The 21184-nt window shown below is 37.4% G+C and overlaps 1 protein-coding gene across 5 annotated transcripts in view; it reads left to right on the top strand.

Moving 5' to 3' along the window:
* The window catches only part of SOX5 (SRY-box transcription factor 5), a 950952-nt gene that overhangs the window by 442089 nt on the left and 487679 nt on the right, over positions 1 to 21184 (top strand). Inside the window, exon 1 of one of the 5 annotated variants that reach the window (XM_079773595.1) lies at positions 5379 to 5452. The exons of the other annotated variants lie outside the window; for them this stretch is intronic. The gene's annotated coding sequence lies outside the window, so the exon portion shown is untranslated. Of the gene's footprint in view, positions 1 to 5378; positions 5453 to 21184 lie in introns of those variants that run through there. 5 annotated transcript variants of the gene reach the window in all.

Here is a 21184-nt window from a genome sequence, read left to right as displayed (position 1 = left end):
TTTGGTACTTTCAGAAATATTCTGGTAATATCACTGTGATAAAACAATCATTGAATAAATAAACACAACAACTAAACCTTGAATATTTGATTCTGCTTTTGCCTTTGATAGCTAAGTGCTGACTGAGTTTAGATATTCTCACCAACATTAGTGGATTTGTATTTAGTGTCTAATTTTAAGGAAGAAAGAAAAAAAGCGTAACTGTCTTCCTGACTGTTATGAGTTCCTGGGGCCATCAGACCATTTGGGTTCCACAGAGAGAACAAGAGTCACGAGAAATGAAATAATAACATTATTCTTAAAGTTTGGTTTTGAGGTTGAAACATCAGTACCTGGGAAATCATTTCTGAAATTTCTCCTTCCAACTAACTCTAATGATATATTTTGAAACTCGTCCTAAGGCATTGCAGTTAGCTCTTTCTCCTCCTCCTCTCCTACTTCTTCTTGTTGACTAAATTCCATAAGCCAAAAGATCTATAAATTTAAGATTATCCTAAAAACAAGCAAATCAAGTTTCTATTTTTGTGGCATTTCTACAAGTTCTGCAAGAATTTAACACTATATCCTCAGTTGTTTCTAAGAGTCAATGTAGCCTAGATTATGTACTGATTTTACCAAATACTTCAGAGGTTTTAAATGGTTGCCAACCAGGAGTTTCTTAACTAAAGGTTTATTTTGACAATAAAAAAAATTGCACAGTGTTTTTTATCCCTTAACAGCCAAATGGTGTTTGCCAATGCTTCCCTTGGAACTAGACAGTAATAGGTAAAATAGTTTTGAAATCATTTTGAATACTCTTGGCTTTCTTAAACACCCAAAAGTAAACTTTTGATTTGGCAAAACTAGTTTGAGTTGAGAAATACTTTACGAAGTATTTTACTACCAAGTAAAATATTTTTAGTGTAATTTAAATATGCTTACTTGCCTGTGTGGACAACTTACCTTTGGGAATTTTCTTTACTAATTTAATTGTGCTAACTAAGCATTTTTTTGAACAGGGTGTCAGATAAAGGGATATTTTCAGAGTTAATTTTATTACCCATTTACAAATTAATAGTTTTTCTCCTCTGTTAATGACAGGGTATTTATTTGTTTTCCAAAATGAAGAATTTGTTCTTCTTTCAAATATGACAAAGGTGAAACCATTGGTGAAAAACCTTTCTATGTACACCTTTCTCCCATTTATTAGGAATTTGTTAGATAAGGGAATAGTAGATTATAGTGCACATTTGGGATTTATTCATCCCATGACCACTAGCACACATGTATATTATAGCCAAATAATTAACAACATATAATTATGTAAAACTGTAAAGAAAATCTGGGTGTAACATAATGATACTTGCAATAATTTATTGTAACTAAGAATGAGAGCTCTGAGTTCAGAATACCCATCTGACAACTTGGATGCTTCTACTGACTAGCCGTGACCTTAGGCAAGGTAGTTTACCTCTGTAAAATGGGCACAATAATTGTGCCTAATTCCAAGAACTCTTGTGGGCATTAACGGAAGAAGCGCACATGGAAGGCATAGAACAGAGTTCCTGGCCTGTGGTAAGCCAGAGCCCCATACTCTATTGTGTAGTTTTTACATGGCCCAAAGGTGCCCAATAGAGGACATGAATAGGAGGTCATGACTAGGGTTGATATTCACTCCTTGCACCTTTTCTGCTGGAGATGCTCTTGTGTGCTGGGCACGGTCACTCAGAAGGAGGTATCCTTTTATTTCAAACAAAGATGGCGAATAGGATAGTGGTGGCTCTGTATGTCATCTATCTTTATTATCATCCCATATGATCCTTTTTCAAGTGTTCAGGGGATTTTGAAATGAGTCCCTATTTCACATAATTATTACAAAAGTGAGATGTTCACAACACTTTCTCCACAAGGTAGTTGGAAAGTGAGTAAAACAGATATCCAAGTGATTACACTTAAGCTCCATTTGGCCTCATTGATATTATATAAGACTTGTTCATTAGGGGAAAGATAGCCATAGTTAAGATTTAGCATTTACAATAATTAAGGTAGTATACATAGTTACAGGATGAGGTGATCTGTAATGGGACTGCTGTTAAAAGGCAATATATACCTTTTGGATTTCCACTGGAGATATAGAATAAAAGGGGAGCTAGAACATGATTAGAAACTGCACTAGGAGGACCATTTTGAAATTAATGATGATAATTGAAAATACCACAAAGCTATTATAACTGGTATGATACAGATGTTTGAATTGGTGAAATGTTGCATATTCATATTTTTCCATATTTTTCTATTATGTATTCTAAAGTAAATGTATAGAGGACTATTTTTTAACTGAAATTTCATTTTAAAAACTGTCACCTAGGAGCTTTCATTAAAGGACAATGAAGCCTGGCTTGCGTGGCTCAGTGGTTGAGCGCCGTTGACCTATGAACCAGGAGGTCACGGCTTCAATTCCCAGTCAGGGCACATGCCCAGGTTGTGGGCTCAATCCCCAGTGGGGGCGTGCAGGAGGCAGTTGATCAGTGATTCTCTGTCATCATTGATGTTTCTGTCTCTCCCTTTCTCTTCCTCTCTGAAATCAATAAAAATATATTTTTAAAAAAAGGAAAGTGAAGAGGCAAAATAATAAATCATGAACCTTAGGTCTTGGAAAGATACACAAAATATGAAATCTATTGTATTTTGCAGCTAACACTAGAGAAAAAAGCCAGGAGCTCTGGTGTTTCAGGGCCACTGAAGAAATTAACTGTGAATCCTATCCCTGACTCTGCTTTAGCCTTCTGCTCCCTGAGTCTAAACACAAACCATATCTTTTTCCTTGGACTTTTCTTCTCTCTCTACCAAATATTGAAATATCGCTTGGATATATTAGGTTGGCGATTTCACACAGTTCAATCTCATTGAGACAGCCAGCCTGGTGTAAAACCTTTGAGGTCACGTTGACTCCCTTCCTCTTCTCAGCCACCATTCTGGCTTCCAGAGCACGCAGATTTTTTTTCTCACTTTAGTGTATCTGCCCTTTCCTTTGACACAGCAGAAACACCATACCCCATCCCCTCTCAGATGAAATCCCAAGTTGCCTTAGAATTTCTTTCTGGCTTTCTGTTGCTTCCTATGTCAATCAGCTGTACTGAGGGCTCTCGCTTAAGGACCACTGACAATATCGTGGCCCCGATGTAGATCCCCAGACCTATCCTGCACTAATTCCCTATAAGTAGCCTCACTAAATAATAGAGACATAATGGGCCACTAAGTAGTCCTGGTTATGATCGCTATGTTTCTGCTTCCTTTTGTTTGTGTTTTGTTCCTTGTTACTCTTTCCCTACCCCTTCCTCAAGGCAAACTCTTGTTTTTTTACTCTCAGCCCTAATACACTTACCATGATACTTTTTAAAGGGGTAGTCAATAGCTGCCATAAACTACACTCAACCTGCCTGACATGGTTCTGGGGGCATTTGTGTTCCACTTGTAACATGAAAGAAACCCTATACCTATGTGTGTATCTACAGCCCTTCACACAGTGGGAGTGACTACTCTGGTTTAGTTGATGTCTTCCATCATATTATAAGCTGCATTATAATATAAGACATCATCCATGTGTATTGTAGTGTATAATTGCTTGGCACAATGCCTGGCAGATAGCATATGCTTAATAAATACTGTAGAACAAATGTTGCAGAATTTGGTGCTCAATGCATGTTTTAAACTACATACCTGTGATTCTATACACTGAGTGGCCAGATTATTATGATCTCTGAACGCATAATAATCTGGCCACTCAGTGTGTGTGTGTGTGTGTGTGTGTGTGTGTGTGTGTGTGTGTGTATTAGAGGCCCAGTGCATGAATTTGTGCATTGGTGGGGTCTGGCCAGCCTGGCCAGGGGAGGGAGGGGACATGGGCAGTTGGCCGGCCTGCCTGCTGGTTGAACTCCTGGTCGAGGGGACAATTTGCATATTAGCCTTTTATTATATAGGATATACACTGAGTGGCCAGATTATTATGCGTTCAGAGATCATAATAATCTGGCCACTCAGTGTATACTTGGTCTTTATAATTCACAGCATAATATCTGATGGCATAGTCACTGTTAATATTTTTTTCTATCTGTTATAAAAAAGGGGTCCCTAAATTCATTTTGTAATGTTTAATATGTAGTGTATAGAAAGGAAAAATGAAAATTTTGTTATATAATTATTTGAATAATTATTTGAGAAATTGTCAGGCATTTTATTAGGAAATGTATTTTTAGTTTTCATAACACATGGAAATTTATATACTATAAAGGAAATCGTTATTCCAACATTTAAGAATGATATAAATTCTGTGCTATATTTGAGAAAAAGGCCTCTTTTTCAATGTTAGGGCAGCTGAGCATATCCAAAATAAAGTCTGTTGCCATTTTTATCATTAAATCTGTTATTATGTTTTGTAAAATAATCAAATGAGATGAGGTATACTCCTAATAATTAGTGGTTTAGAATAACTGTGAAGAAAATAACTTACAAAGTGTATTAACGATAAGAGGATTGCTTGATTGAAATCTCAATAGCATAGATATCTATGAGTTCAATAAAGATAAAACATTAAGTGCGAAAACAGGCAAACCACATTTGTACTCCTGTATATCAGGTGAGGTATCTACATTTTCCTTGTATTTTTCCTTCTCATTAACTGTAGAAACCCATAGAAATAAGTCTCTGTGCAGCTCCAAATGCCCCCATTTCATTTAGATGGTATTTCCAATAAGGGCACTGTTTCTTGCAAAGAATATTACATCTCACTAATTGTCCTACAAATCCCATTCTTAATTAAAATCAAAATCTTCTTCGTAACAACTTGACTCTATAGCTTGCGAATATGTGTTCTTCTTTTTTGTTTGGAGGATGATGCTCTGGATACATCTTTTCTCTTTTTTTTCTTTTAAAAAGAGCAGCCCTGGTGAGAAGAAAAAAATTTACAGCAATTGATTTTGTTTGTTTGTGGCTACAGCCATAAAAATTCCCAAGCAAAACTAAATAGTGCTTGTGGGGCACAAGCATGGTAGTTCATGGGCAAACAGTTAGTTTTATAATATTGTTAATGCTCGACAATAAGACAAGGGATAGTAATTCCAGTTCCATCATTTGTCTCTGTTTTGTAGTAAATTGTACACTCCATCATGCATACGCTGGCTGCAGTGGGACATAGTTAAGTCTGCATTCAGTCTCTGCTTTGTTACACAAGCACGAAAATAGTAAGTCAGCTTCTCCAGCGCCATGTACCAGCCCTCTAACAACAACAACAAAAATTAAACACCAAGTATGTCTGAATAACAGTAACGGTGGGAAAATCTATCCCAGGGTTCATTCTTTTTACAGGGAGTTGGCAAACCAGGAAGAATAGACTTTGTCATGTGCAAATATGGTGACCATAAATGGTGCTGGAGGCTTTTCCATTGTCCTCGGAGTTTGCCATGAGAGAAAGCGGGTGAGAGAAAGAAAAGCACATTTGATAGAGTTGTGAAGAATGCTTGAATGGCTATTGGGTGTTGAGCATTGTCTCGCAGTGACCTCAATTCGGTACAGTAGAGACCCTTGAAAGCACTGTCTGAGGTCACAATACGACTATTCTCCTCCATTTACTAAAAGGGATTAGTTAAAAGGGTGACGTTCCGTGCAGAGAGTTCCAAGTATTCCATGAAACAAAAGGCTCTGAAATGTTTTTGAAGTTATTTTTAATTGAGTTGAACTAATTTAATAAAGGTCCTAAGGAGGGGAAAAAAAATAAAGGAATGTGATTGTTTTATGATTCCTCACAGATGGAATGGACATTTATAGCATACTTTTCCTTTAGTGTTCCAGAGAACAGTAGCTCCATTTACAGCTACTGTTAGCAATTTAAAACTGCTCCAAAATGAAGTCTTTCAAGAAGTTGACAGCTTATAAATAAATCTGTCTGATAAAATTGAACATAAACTGCATCTGTGGTTAGTTTGCCAAAATTAATTCTACATTTAATTAGAGATAGCAGTCAAACATATTTAATAAAAAACAGTCTTGGAGAGTAAATCAAATGAAGTCAGATTTTAGCAGACGTTTTGCTTTTTTTTTTTTTTTTTTGCAAGGAGTGATGAAATGACCTCACCTCTTCGATTCCCAGTTATATGGCAGCGTGAGCTCTGTAGACTTATGGGGAAGCCAATGAGTTCACACTATTTGGAAAGGCTCCTTGCTCAGCTTAGAGTAAAGAGAGAAAACGATCATTTTGTGATTTTGCTCGATTCCATCATTGGATTTTACTTTGATGCCATATGGATTATACTAACAAGTTAATAAGCATATTACTCCTAATGATTACAGAGAACAACCCAAGGCAATCCTAATTTATATATGTACAAGTACATACAATTGTCCTTAAATTGTTTTTGTTTTGTTTTGTTTTGGCTTCCTTGGCAATCTTTACCCCCCTTAAATTTAACCATCACAATGAGTTCTATGAAAATGCCATTTATTCCCCCCCACAATGACTTAAAAAATCAGCTTTGCTTACCAAATATTTGTGCTTGCTCTGCATGGTTTAAGCAATGTGGCATAGTTCTGGGATCCTGGGGAAGATGCAAAAACACACAGATCAATCAAAATGTAGCAAACAATATTTTGGAACAAAAGTGACTTACAGTTCAAAGGGCAAAGAAGCAGATCTTCAAACATTGGAAGTTTCAACACACAGTCCATAGTCCTGGGGAAAGTCTACAGACAGACAATAGGAACTAGTATTAGCAATATTAGTTTCAAATATGTGTAAAAACCCTATATGCCTGTACAAGTGCATACAAAAAATAAATTCATTTAAGCCAAATTTTATTTTGATCCTTTTAACTATGTGATGTTACTTTACAGCAATATGGATGAATTTAAAAAAATGTTGAGGGAGATAACATTGTTGTACTTAGTTAATATCAAATTTGAATTAGATATTAAGTGTTTCTTTATTGAGCTCTTTTATAGTATTAGCATCACAAGTAGAGAGATAGTTAATCTATACTAAATATTTTTTCAAAGTATCTACATGTTTTTGTATCATATAATTTCTGGCAGAAATATGCACAGGCAATTTTTCTGTTTTACAAATTTTATTTAGATATTTTGTTCTTTCAGAGGAGTTTTTTTTAAAATATAAAATCGCTCCCCCAAGTAACATTGTCCAAATCTTTCTAATTCTTTTTAAAATAATAGGAAGTAAAAGTAGTCCACTCTTATTCCTGAATTTAAACAATATATCGTTTTGACGTTTGTACCTTGAACCTGGCATTGATTGTACTCTGAAAACTTAAAGCAGTAGTAAATGTTTGCAACACAGACATTCTACCAGTCACTTCTAGTTCTGTTATGGAATAATTCTGTTTTAAAATTCACAGGTGGACTTAGATAATAATCCATTAGAGATTTTTCATCATTTATCAAAATATAAACCACCTATAGGTTATAATCAGAAAAAAAGTTATTAAAATATTAGATAGCTCAAAAGGAAGAGTTGAACATTTCAATCACGTGATAACATCTAAATTATCAATGACATATCCCAAAGGACTGGCTGATCTCAATTTATATATTGAATCTGGGTAAGAAGTAATTAATGGTTTCAAAATAGGTATATGTGTTTTAGTGCCATTTCAGGATTAGAATATTTTTACTGCAATTTTGTGAATAATCCCTAAATGATTGTGTCTCTCAATTAATAAAAAATGTAAATAAAACAAACATTTTCATTATTTAGAAAATGTAAAAATATAATGTTTACTATTTTTATGTCATACCTTTTGTAGGTGCTTGGAAAATTGCTTTTTTCAAAATTTCATTAACAATATTCCAATTTATAAAATAAACAGCTTCCAAGGAACAGTTACATGGTTCCTTGTAATCTTGTTAGAAAATCCCTTTCAGAGTTGATTTTATTGTAGGCAAATTACTTAATCTCACTGCGTTGAGGTTTCTCCACTTTAAAATGAAAAAAACTTACTAAGTAAATTCTAAAGCAACTTCTTGGTCTTTAATTCCGTGTCTAGAGCATTTTTTACCCATTCTACATTTTCTCTAATTTCAAACAAATACCATGTCTTTTCATCCTTTTGGCCAGCTACATGAGGTGACATTAAACAGAGCAAAACTAATGGGGATGAGAGACCACCATTTGCAATTGGACACAGTTGTACTTTTTTTGGGTATCGGGTGTAAAAGATTAATGACATATAGAGAAGTAGGTCACTTGAGGCTCTCAAGTCATTGATGCAGAAACACCAAGTCATGGTAACAATAATCCTATATAATAAAAGGGTAATATGCAAATTTACCCTAATAGTGGAACTACCGGGAATGGGAATGACTGGTCGCTATGATGCGCACTGACCATCAGGGGGCAGACGCTCAATGCAGGAGCTGCCCCTTGGTGGTCAGTGTGCTCCCACAGGGGGAGCTCCACTGAGCCACAAGCCGGGCTGAGGGCTGCAGGCACAGCGGTGGTGGCGGGAGCCTCTCCTGCCTCCTAGGGGAGTCTAAGTGGCAGTCGGACCTCCTTAGCACTGCCAGATTAGGCCCAATCCCCTGGGGAGCCCGATCTCCTGGGGAGCGGGCCTAAGCCAGCAGGTGGACATCCCCTGAAGGGTCCTGGACTGCAAGAGGGCACAGGCCAGGCTGAGAGACCCTTCCCTCCCCCGCAAGTGCATGAATTTTTGTGCACTGGGCCTCTAGTTTTATTCATAAAAATCTACACTAACACTAAAAGTTGTCATCCTATGATTGCTAAGGAGGTTAAGATGATTGGTTAAAAATGCCTAAGATGGTGTTCTAGAATCATTATGTTGTATATAAAGTATACCTCATGAGGTTAAGCAAAGAACTTATATGCATACCTGCCTAACCAATGGACACAGACAATAGTTCTGTGAAGGCCTGGTAGGGGTGGGGTGGTAGCGAGGTGGAGGGGGTGAGTGGGGAGAAAAAGGGAGACATCTGTAATACTTTCAGTAATAAAGAATAAAAACAATTTTAAAAAAGGAAAATTGCATCTTTTGGATATTCTCAAAATTTTTAAAGAAATTGTTTTACAAAGATATGTATTCTTGAAATGCTAAATGAAGTTTTAGACAGCCTTGTAGTTCCTTAAAATCAATTGGACATATAGGGTGAGGGCCTTATGGATTGCACACAGAAACTTGCTGTCAAGCACCATGCCTCCACCTCACTTGGAGTTCTCACCATCCATCACCGTGTATCACAAAGCCTCCTGAGCAGACTCCTGGACTCCTGTCTCTTATTACAGGTCCATTTATCTCATTTGATGATGCCAGTTACCTTTTAAAAATTCGAATCTGGTATGTCATCTTCCTGATGGAAAAGCTCTGATGACTTCCAGTTGCCTACTAGCTAAAGTCCAAGTGCCTAAGTCAGGTAAATAAGGCCCTTATCTATCTTACCCCAACAGTTTCCAGCCTCCTCCTTCTGCAGTTGCTTACCCTTGTCCAAGATATGCACTCACAGCCTCCAAAACTATTGCTCATCTTCAAATCCCCAGGCACCTCCCTTCTCTCTCTCCCTCCCTCTCTGTCTCTCTCTCTCAACTGGTGTGCCTTTTAGTGACCTCTTTTTAAACCAGTTCTTACATATTTACCTCAAAGCACAACATACATATTTAAGAATGAATAAAACTTAACTCTGCAGAACAGCACAATGCAACTGATAGATGAGATTTATGAGGTCAGTTCACTTTACCAAATCCTAATACTTTGCTTATGCATCATGTTTCAATGAAAATATTAGGGTGCAGTTCTCTATCATTTTTGATGTTATTTAAATATTTCCAAATTATTCTTAAGGTTTTTGAAAGTTTATGTATTTAATGTGTCATTCATAATTGCTGTGGGTATGTTGTTAAGATATCAAATTGCCATTTTGAAGCCCAAACTCTAAGGTACTGAGATTTCAAATACCTTTCAAAGAGCATTACCACCTTATATAAATTAGTAATTTCTTTTAATTGCTTCAAATGTTTCAGTCTCATGTGGATTTTTGAAGTTGCATGCAGCTTTGATGTTTTATTAATTATTTTCAAGGTGGCTTTCTTTCCAGAGTGAGGCATACATATTGATTTTGTGTACGATGAAGACTGAAATTTCTATCTTGGCACTGATACTTCTTGCAATCAGTTCTAGAAAGGGTTTAACCGTTTTCCAGCAACTCTCCAACAGTTAACTGTTGGCTGCCAAAGTTCAATTTAGATAAGTGAAGGGGAAGAGTTTAGAAATTTCACACGTTAAATGTGTGATGGGAAAAACCCAATATAATGTATTAAAGATGCAGCCTTTGGAAGGAAAACATGGAGCATCATAAGAATCCTGCGCCTGTCTCCAAAGGTTTACAGTCAGGTTTGGTTCAGAAAAGCCCTTGAATGTGCTGGAAGCAGCTCTTGGAAGGGGCTGTGTGTGTGTCGGGGAAAGCACCAGAGCAAGTCTTGGTTACACAGAGTCTGTAACATCGACTGCGGTAGCCTGACAAAAATGGGTCTGTGTCGTTTGCCACTGCCAATCTTCGTGATTGATACAGATTGCTGGAGCCATATCTATCATATGGTGCTCCATATTGATTGTTAAAACCTGCAAAACTGCATTATTTGGAGTGTATTTTTCCATATCATTGGCTAATTTTTTTCGGTGCCAAAGAGTTTAAAAGCATTTGACCTTTGCTCTGAATTCTTAGTTGTTGCCATGACTAGAAGGAAACTCTATCGCCATTTCTTTATCCATTATATTTGAACAATGATATTGTAATCTAATTCTTAAGGGGTATCGTAAGGATAGCTGCACATTTGGACAGTCATTGTGGAAAGGTTCTGAGTAAGTCGATTGTTTCTATTTTTAGAGATGGGTAAGATATTTTATTTTTAAAATCATTAGCCAGACTTGAAGAGAATTAGAACTCTTATGTCAAATAAATTCTTTAAAGAATTTAGGAGGTTTTGTCCTTACCAACCATTACAACAACAACAACAAAAACGAAGGAAATCGTTTGGATCTTTTTAAATATTGGGATTGGCCTTATTTCTCTATAGAATTCAATGTAATCAACATGAATATGAAAATACTCCCGACTTTTTTCAAATGGAAAAGATCCTGCCTGTTGGCAAGAGGCGAGTGGCATAGGAGAGTTTCCCTTCAAGCACCTATAATGTCAGGATCGTTATAAAGTCAGCGACCAGAATGCTGGACGGTACGGCTGGAAGGAACCCACATAAGAATGAAAACAGATGGCGTTATCATTCTATCCCAAGCAGTGTGGGGATTTTTTTGGTCAGAGTCTGATTAAGGTTTCTGAAATTATTAAGTGGATAGATAATAGAGAATAAGAAAATGAGAGCACAGAGGGCTTGCCAAGCCTTTAATGCTCACTTAAACAAAACTGCCTGCAGCTTCAACAAACCCATGCCTGGGTTTTGTGGGTTTACACGGTCCCTCTGCAGAAAAGTTGTTTTGGGTGATGGTCACCATTTTAATTAATGGAATATCAAACTATATGTTTACAAAGATAATAATAAGCCATCCAAACCCAGATGCTAGATGCCACACATGTTGGCATGTGGGAGAAGGGCTCTGAGAAAAAAAACAACAAAAACCAAAACAAAACCCAAGCACTCCCTCATTCTGCAAGCTGGATTTAAATTAAACCATTGGAGGTGAAGTTACAATCATTTTTGTTTTCCATCTGTAGCAATCATCCACCCCACCTTCCTCTTTCCCTCCATATCTAATAATCAGCAGTGTCCATTTCTTCATATCCAGTGGCTAACTTCATTTCTTTGATTTGCTAATGTATATTCTATATATGTCATACTATGTGCACACACACACACACATACACACACACACACATTAGCATACAGAGATTAAACAAGGGAAGAAGCCTCGTGTTTTTGTGTGCAGACATTTGCACCCTCTGAGTGTTTCCTTTGTATCGCATAGCACATTAGTATAATTTTACTTTGTACTCCTTGGTTCCTTTAAAACATATTCATGAATCAAGCAGTTTAGCAAAAGTCAAATAAACAAACAAAACTCAAGCTACGAGATTCTGGTTTTTTTTCTTTCAGTGTGATTCCAGCTGAGGATCATTTAAACTCAGAATTTGATTATTGAAACCATGTTTTGTTCTTTTTTTTAAATTGGGGGTCCGCTGTGTCTTTTAAAGTATAATTTCCTTAATGAAAACAATAAAAAGTTTCTTAACTTCATGCGGGCAGCTTTGGATTATGGTTCTAGCCCCTATATATTGGTCAGTCTGTAGTTTTACAGTGACCCCTTTTAAAACTAAATATATCTTTTTCATTCCTTCTTCAGGACAGTTGACTCAGATCCTGGTGCTGTGATGTGGACGAATAGGACTTTTAACTGACACTCTTGCCTCTTAAAAGAGAGTCTCACATGGTATAAAACTAGGAAAACCTGCAGGCTTTGTTTCTAAATGCCAGTGACAATTAATGAAGTACATGATCTATCAGCAGGAAGGTAGCGAATTGATGATCGGAGGGTAAAAAAGCATAGCAAACCAATTTTTCCAGGTCATGCATAGTCATAGTTTAAGATTTCTGAGTAGGGCACCAAACTTTTGAGAGAGGTGTGATAAATGCTTCAGGTAAACGCTGAAAGCAAATTCAACACGGTGGTTTGAAAAGCTTTGGAATTTTTTTTCATGTAAAAGTTTTGATCATGTGAAAAAAGTATGCCTTCTTAAATAGAATATTGAGTTTTTTGTGGTAATTCACAGAAATAAACATTGAGCCTGACACCAGGTTTGTGTGGGAGTAAGGTAAATTTGGGCTAAATGACTGATGTTCTGTTTGGGGATAAACATTAGATTCCATATTGCTACTGTCTGCCACTACTCTTGTCATTAATCAAAGAGATACTAATGTGTACAGCAGTGTTTAACTGTATTTAATGTAATTAGTGTTTATAATCACTGCTGGTAGCTATCCAGGTACAGGTGGTCGCTTGTTTGTTTCTTCCTGCTTTAAGATTGTGAGATCATTCGCTGTCTTTCTATAGAATTAGAATCTGACTGTGCAGGTTTGATTTGATCTGTTGAAATTGGTATCATTGGTGGTCTAGTGACAATTTAGAATTTATATATCATGGGCATCACTAAAGTGTTGGGAGAGATGAAATCAATTCATTTGATTCTTATGTGTGGCCTCATTAGAGGTCAAGTGCATCTATACAATATATTTTTATTGATTTCAGAGAGGAAGGGAGAGGAAGAGAGAAATAGAAACATCAATGATGAGAGAGAATCATTGATCTGCTGCCTCCTGCATGCCCCGCATTGGGGACACAGCCCGCAACCCAGGCATGTGCCATTGACCAGAATTGAACCCGGACCCTTCAGTCTGCAGGCCCATACTCTATCCACTGAGCCAAACCAGGTAGGGCATATATTCCTATTTGGAAATATCTATGAATTTCATAGTAAAAAGTGAATTTGAAAAAAAAAATGGAAGCAGTGTGGTTCCATTGAACTTATTCTATACTTTGTCTACATTGCACTTTTATAGAAATAAAGATAAACATATTTTGAGTGTGAATTAACATATATTCAGTATCTTTATAGTAAATAGTAGTGTTTAATTTCCAGTGGCACAATTTTACTTTAAATTTTACAGATCATCCGGCGAGTGTGGCTCATTGGTTGAGCTTCGATCTATAAACCAGGAGGTCACGGTTCAATTTCTGATCAGGGCATATGTCCAGGTTGCAGGCTCGATCCCCAGTAGGGGGTGTGCTGGAGGCAGCCAGTCCATGTTTCTCTCTCATTGATGTTTATATCTCTTCTACTCTCTTCCTCTCTTTCTAAAAATCAATTAAAAAACATATTTTTTTAAAAAAATGATTAAAGTTCACAGATTTAAGACTTAATATAGCTTTTAGAGAGAAGATATCTCTTAATTTTTCATGCTAACATCATTTTAATTGATCCACGCTTTAAAAGTCATGCTAAAAGGGACCAATTAGTAAAAGCAACAAAATTTATAGATTATCTGAAATAGATAACTTCTTAAACCACTAAAATTGTAGTAGAGATTTCTTAAAAAGTCATGTGATGTGTTTCACTTTTTAAGCTCAAGTTTATTCTATCAACTAACCGAAAGCTGTGAGCAAGAGTAGAGAAGCAATAAATAAATAAAAATTGTCTAGTCTTTCTACATGATTTTGGAGAATTGCTTAAATTCATTGTAATTTCTTTTACAAGATATCAGAAGTGTGTAATTGGAGCACTTGCTAGGTAAAAGGTCTAATTTGAATCACTATTGAAACATTCTGGTTTCTAATACAGATGTTCATTTGAAAATGATAGATGGTCCTTCAGGGACCCTGAAGTGTTTTCGTGGATTCTCATGCCTGGTTGGCAGTTTTATTGAAAATGGCTATAAATCAGGAAAGAGAGCTGAAAATACATTCTATGTCATCTTTAAAGCAACTGTAAGTTATCATTTCAAAAAATGAAGAGGCCATTTTTACAGAAGGCATCACGACGAGGTATTGACACAGATAGAATAAACATGTTCCCAGATAATTATCCCCAACAGTTACTCATTAATTACAGCTCATGTGGGAGGAGTATGTAAGATAAAGATTAAAGTGAAGGTTGTCCATGGAGCCTACATTTTAAATTTGCAGCACCTGCTGGGTTTATTTTTGGGGTGGATGGCTTGGTTGTTGTTGTTCCTTTACAAGATGTTTACTGGCTAGCAAATTGGATTTGAACTCATATGCTATAGGTACCAGGTGAACTCATACTCTCCTAATGCAGCTGTTGTTTGCTTCTTCCAAAATAAATATTACAATTCTTGATGAACAACAGCTGGAAGGCTTGCATGTGGTTGCATTTCTCAAGGGTTCACAGAATGAAATCACTTGTGCACCACTGACAATTGTAAAATGGAGAAGAAAAGTATATTCCGTCACAAGATGTCAGCAAAAAATTATTTAAAAAAATGTATTTCCCATGTTTACTCTCCTTCGAGCCATACATACTCAGTATAGCAAATGACTTAGAGGATTATGTTGTATCCAAACATTCTCTATGACTTATCTGTGTTTGATTTTAAAATAATCTTTAAGAAATTAATGTGCAGTGAGTGCCAAAGTCCAGTCTGGCAATGCTGTCAAAATAAGAGCGATTTGATCATTATACTACTAAGTAACATGCATGGCTCTTGTTTAAGGCATGTGGACCACTTTATTAATGTTTTCATTTATTTACTGTGTGGGGTGAAGAGTAGGTTTTCTCTGTCAATGTCCCATGGAGAAGTTGGTGAAATGGTGTGATGAACAGAGCCCTGAACTGGAAGTAAGTGGCCATGACCACACTGCTGATAACCATGGAGTTCATGTCTGTGGGCAAAACTGGCATCTCTCGGTGCACACTTCCTCCTGTATGATGACATGAGGGTTAGCATTGATGATTTCTTTTCTTTTTAAAAAAAGATATGTTTTGATTGATTTTAGAGAGAAAGGAAGGGAGAAGGAGAGAGAGATAGAAATATCGATGAGAGAGAAACATTAATTGCTGCCCCCTGCACCAACCCCCAGGGGATTGAGCCGGCAACCTACACATGTACCATGATCAGAATTGACCTATGACCTCCTGGTGCAAGGGTCAATGCTCAACCACAGAGCAACACTGCCGGGCTGATGATTTCTTTCCTAAAATCTGTAAACCTATGATTACTTCTAAACAGACCTCAAGTTTCTTATTTGCTGCCAACTCTGATCTCATTCCTTCTTACTTTCATTGTGCTTATCTGTTCCATAAAATGTGGCGGTTGATTATATTTAATGATATACTTTATCATACAATCCTTTACATGGCAATCTGCTTTCTTCTTTCAGGAGCACACATTCTAATCATATTGACTGTCTCAAAGGGTTCATTCTTATCTTGACAATGAAATATCTAAGCATCTTGAGGAAAGGAACCTTGCACTATATTTCGTTGATCCCTCCTTTCTCCTCTCAATGTCTTATAAAATTGTCATGGCTCTTTGCAGTGTTGATAAACTTATCAAATGCAACGGCAAACTGATTTAGAACCCATGCAGTATGCTTAATTCAGAACCATAGAAAGAGAACCTAGTTATGGTGGGGATCGGGAAACCTGAATGCCAGCCCATGTTTCAATGTTACCTGACTGTGTGCCCTTGAGCAGGTCAGTCTGCGTTTCAGTTTATTCATCTCTACAATGAGGGGAAGGGACCAAGAGATATCTAAGAGTCCATCTAACTTTTAATTTCTGTAGTTTTTCTTCCTGTAAGTTCTATCATGGAAGTGATGAACAACTTTGCTTAGCATTTTCACAACATACTCCACTCTTCCTCAAGCTCTTTATTCATCTTTTAATGGAGTGATTCAACGCATCTTTTTTTAAGCACTTACTATGAACCAAGCATGATGAATCAAAAAGTACAAGATCTGAATCCACTTATTATTTAAATGTGGGCAAATATTTTCACCTTCTTGAATCAACTGTAAAATGGAGATAGCAATAGCTGCCTTATGGGGTTTGGTGTGGGGATTAAATGAGGAAATGCAGTCAAGCATTTAGCTGGATAGAATGCGATTAAAGTTGTTATTAACACTGTTGTTATACCATTCATTTAATTTTTAGATTATTAATTGGGGGCATATTTAATGGTTTATACAGTATAAGTATGGCATAACTGATTAAAATAGCTAAAGAATGACAAATACAGATTTATGTTGAGCAAGTTAGTTATCCTCTTTCTTGGAAACTTGGGGCAGAAATACTAGTCTCCCCTCATACCCAGAATTAAATGAGTTTCAAATGAGATAATAATGGAAAATTTGCAGGATAATGTGTGTCATATAAGCTTTAAAAATGTTTGTTTCAACCAATCAATGGTGATTAGGCAAAACTAGCCTAGTTTTGTTCTAGAAAAAAACTAATCTGTGGAGGTTGTATCTGGTAGAGAATTGCTGGGAAAGGGCATAAATAAGGCATCAGGGGTGACAGAAATACGCTATATCTTAATCTAAGAGCTATTGCATAGGTGATTCCATAGGGAAAAGTAGCTTTTTCATTTTATTGGTAAATGTTACCTAAAAAATGTTTGGTTTCTTCCCTAAATATAAAGACTGTGTTGCACTTTATAACTAGGGGAAAAAAATCTCAGTAAGTCATAATATTTTTGAATGCTATAACCAAAATATTATTCCCATACAATATTTTTTTCAACAGAACATAAAAATGAAAAGAGCCCCGTGGTCCCATGAATTCCCTGATGTCTGAAAGCAGTTGGAGGAACACTCTGTGGTTCTATGTATTTCACCACCCAATTGTTTCAATTTGGCACACCATATTTTAGGATATTTATTGCCTCGTTCTTGGACCTACTCTTTCCCCTGGCAGAGACACAACTGTACATTACGGAGTATTATTCTTACAAGGACCTGGTCAAAGGACATGATCAGTCCTATTGCCTCTTTCTTCATGCATTTCTCTAAGATGAGGAATAACTTGTGATTTACTCCAGTCAAGCTTTACAGAGGATTGGGTCTGTAGGAAGGGGTGGATATGGGGGGGGAGTGGAAGGGACAGCATAAATATATACATACGGGGTGTGGAAATAAAGAAAGGCATTTTTTGTTGCAGCCGGTTGCAGAAGTTTCTGCTTGCACTGCTGAAGATAGTCTGAGATTAGTGGCGTCGCAAAGTCAGGACAAAGACAGGCTGTGTGAGTGGGATCGGTGTGTTTGCTCAGCAGAGGTTTTCCTCCAGTTGTTGACAGATTTAGCTGGTGTAAGGTTAGGCCTGCCTCGCTCCTCCCCGAGATTGTCAAGAGGCAATCGTGGCAGAGGGAATGGCCATGTGGAGTATACCATGAATTCCCTATTTGTGTAGTAGCTGTAGCTGAGGGTAGGGATTTAATATTGAATGGACTCCAGATTGCCTAAATTGCAATCACAGTGTTTATTTAAATAGTCTATGGGGACCATTAAAACATTTTAACTTTTGCTCCTATATTTCTCATGTTATGAAATCTTGAAGCACATTGGGGAGAAAAGAAAAACCCAGCCTTGTAAAAGCATTAGGATGCTATAAGTTCTCCCTGCTGCCAAAAATGCTTCAAGAGTTTTAGTTCTATGAACTGATGTGTACTGTGATGGATGGGATCCTGCTGTGGTCCCTAACTGGGGATTTTCCTTGAGCAGATACCCTAATCCGTCACAGTGTAATCACTGCTCTCTCCGCCCAGGACAGTCTTCCTGGTATTGGGTCTCCACTGGTGATGCTCAAGTCCGTTCCGCTCACAGTAATGCTATAATCCTGAAGCTCTAAAATAACATGCAACTCTGTTGTAATCACATGACTGCTATGAAATGATTAAACTTTAACTTCACATGCAGAAAAGCTAGTTGTTTTACTCCACTGGCAGAGCCAGGGTGGTGCTGAAGCTTCAGTTGGGTGTGCGAGGACATGAACTTGAGGCATGGAGGAAATAGTACACCTATTTCTAAGGCAGGACTCTGAGTGGAAAGCAGGACTTTAGTTTCCATACGCGGATTTAAAACAATAAAATTGGCCCTGGGTGGTTGCTCAGTGGTTAGAGTGATGGCCCGAGGACCGAAGGGTCATGGGTTCGATTCCTGGCCAAGAGCATGTACCTGGGTTGTAGGTTTGATCCCAGGCCCCGGTTGGGCGTGAGCGGGAAGCAAGAAATCTCTCTCTCTCTCTCTCTCTCTCTCTCTCTCTACTCCCTCCCTTCCACTTTCTCTAAATACAATCAATGGAAGAAATATCCTCGGGTTAGGATTAAAAAACAACAATAAAATTGAAAACACTTTACAAATCATGGTCACTTAGAGTGCTAACAGAAATCTCTACAATTGGTTCCTTCCCCAGGATTAAGACTCGCCCCCCCCCCCCCTTTTTTGAAGTTCCTAGGTCTGGAGTACCATTTGACAACTCTAAGCATGATTTTCTGATGTCAGAAGCAGCCAGCAGCCAGAGATCTTTCTGAATGGCTGAGCTCAATTCTCCACTTCCATTTATTTATTAATTTAAATTCCTGCTAAGTTTCTAGGACTGTGCTAACTGCTTGGGGGGCTTTATGAAAATCAGTTCCTGTTTTTGAGGCTTCAGGGCTGGATGAGAGGAGGAGGGGGGTGCACCTCATTAGAGGAGTTCAGGGCACTCCCAGGGCCCACGGAGCCAGCCCTTCTGTATCTTTTAGCCCAGTGATCACAATACCTATCTATCTCAGAAACAAACTGGGGGTAATGTGCTAATGTATATAAGAAGCTTTGGCCTTTCTTGAAATAAAGATACTGTAAGAGTTGTTTGGCCAAGGGCATGAGAAAATCAGCAGTAGCAGACCTTGAAGAGAAATAAGCTCCATTCTGCCACTGGGCAGTGCCATTTGATTTGACTGAGGTCACGTGCTGGGGGAGATTCTTCTCCATCACAAGTTTCCTGAAATATCATTTTATTTATCATCGTGACGTATACTAGGGCTAATTACTTCCAAAGACATCAGGATCTAGGAGTAGGTTCCCCCCCGCCCCAAACTTTACATTTCTCTTAATTCCATAATAGAAGGAAAGATTTCAGATTTCTTTTGACTTTATGTTCCATATTCTTGGAACAATATCATCAAAATTTCCCATTATCCTGTTGCATACTTGCCTCTCATGTATAATTCTTTTCCTGGGATGGAAAAAATCCATACATTTTTATAGCAGACCCATTTAATCTGCCAATTTCCCTTTTCTTATTAACATTACATGTATATTTCTTTAAGAATCGATCCATTGCTGATTAGTTTCTCTTTTAGTTTCATATTGCTTTTTAAATGCCTCTTCCTCTCCCCTCCCCTCCTCTCTCCTCCCATCCCCTTCTCCCCTCCCCTTTTCTCCCCCGCCCCCTCCCCCTCCCTTGTCCTTTCTCTTTCCTGATTGTGTAAGCATTGTGCATTATCCAAAGAAAATGCAAACTGTAGAGAAGGAAGTGAAAAATATGTATAATCTATAAAACTGATGATTGTTCTCAGAATAACAAGGAGTTCACCGTCTGCCTCCTATGTTTAACAGGGAGGATAAAGTATATAGAGTTAATTGGAAGAATCTCTGCTTGTTTTAAGAGTTATACTAAATAATACCTACCTTTTACTTAATATCCTTCTACCTTCTAGAAATACTCTTTCTAGGACTGCCACCCTCCAAAAAAAGGATATTTTAACTTAATATAATGTTGAAAGGCACTAGAATTTGGGACTGCAAAGAAACCTGTATTGCAATGATTTTATTTTTCTGGGACAAACCCCTTGGTATTAATGCTGCTTGTGGTTGTTTTGACTATATTACATTTTGCTGAGCCTCAGGACTGCTTTTGGAAGGTTTAGAAGTATCCAGGGAGGCGCCTGCCACTTTGATTATTCATACCCAGCTCTTTATTTTTATTTCAGACATAAAATAAAAACACACCCTGGCTTCTGCTCAGACTCAACTGGCATTCATTTTAAAAACAAACCCCAAACTGACCAAATGGCAGCAATACAAGTTGTGTGTGTGTGTGTGTGTGTGTGTGTGTGTGTGTGTGTGAGTGAGTCATCTCTCATGTCAATCAAAGTTCATTTATGGAAGCATTAAATTCTGGTGCTGGCCAGGCCACCTTTAGACAAATTAAAATGGGTTGGGTTTTGGTAGGCTTGGAACGAAAGCCCAAAAGGAAAACCAGGGTGATGTTCTGACTCAGAAAGTGACTCTTTTCCTTCTGAAGCAGAATGAAGCCACTGGGAGAATTAGTTCTTTCAGGAAGATGGCAACTTTTAGGTGAAAGGTTAAATGGAATATCTGACCACCTGTGTTCATCGTGTTGTGGTTCAACTCTGTGCCATTTTGGGTAACTACTTACTCTTCACCTTTTCCCCCATTGCTTAGTTACAAATAAGCGTAATGTTTTCCTTGTTGTTCTCTTAAAACATTTTTTAAGGGTGACTGTGAACTTTTAACCACTGGTGCCTTTTCTACCAGAGGTGACTTTATTTCAGTAATGTATTAACTAATTTCTGCAGAAATGTAACACACTTTATTTTTCTACTCTGCTCTTTTTATAAACACTGGAAAATATCTCTCTAGATAGTTACACTCTGGAA

The sequence above is a fragment of the Cnephaeus nilssonii genome (assembly GCF_951640355.1).
Source record: "Cnephaeus nilssonii genome assembly, chromosome: 6".
NCBI classification, from domain to species: domain Eukaryota; kingdom Metazoa; phylum Chordata; class Mammalia; order Chiroptera; family Vespertilionidae; genus Cnephaeus; species Cnephaeus nilssonii.
Note: the sequence above shows the minus strand (reverse complement) of the source record. Positions and strands in the feature narration are given on the sequence as shown.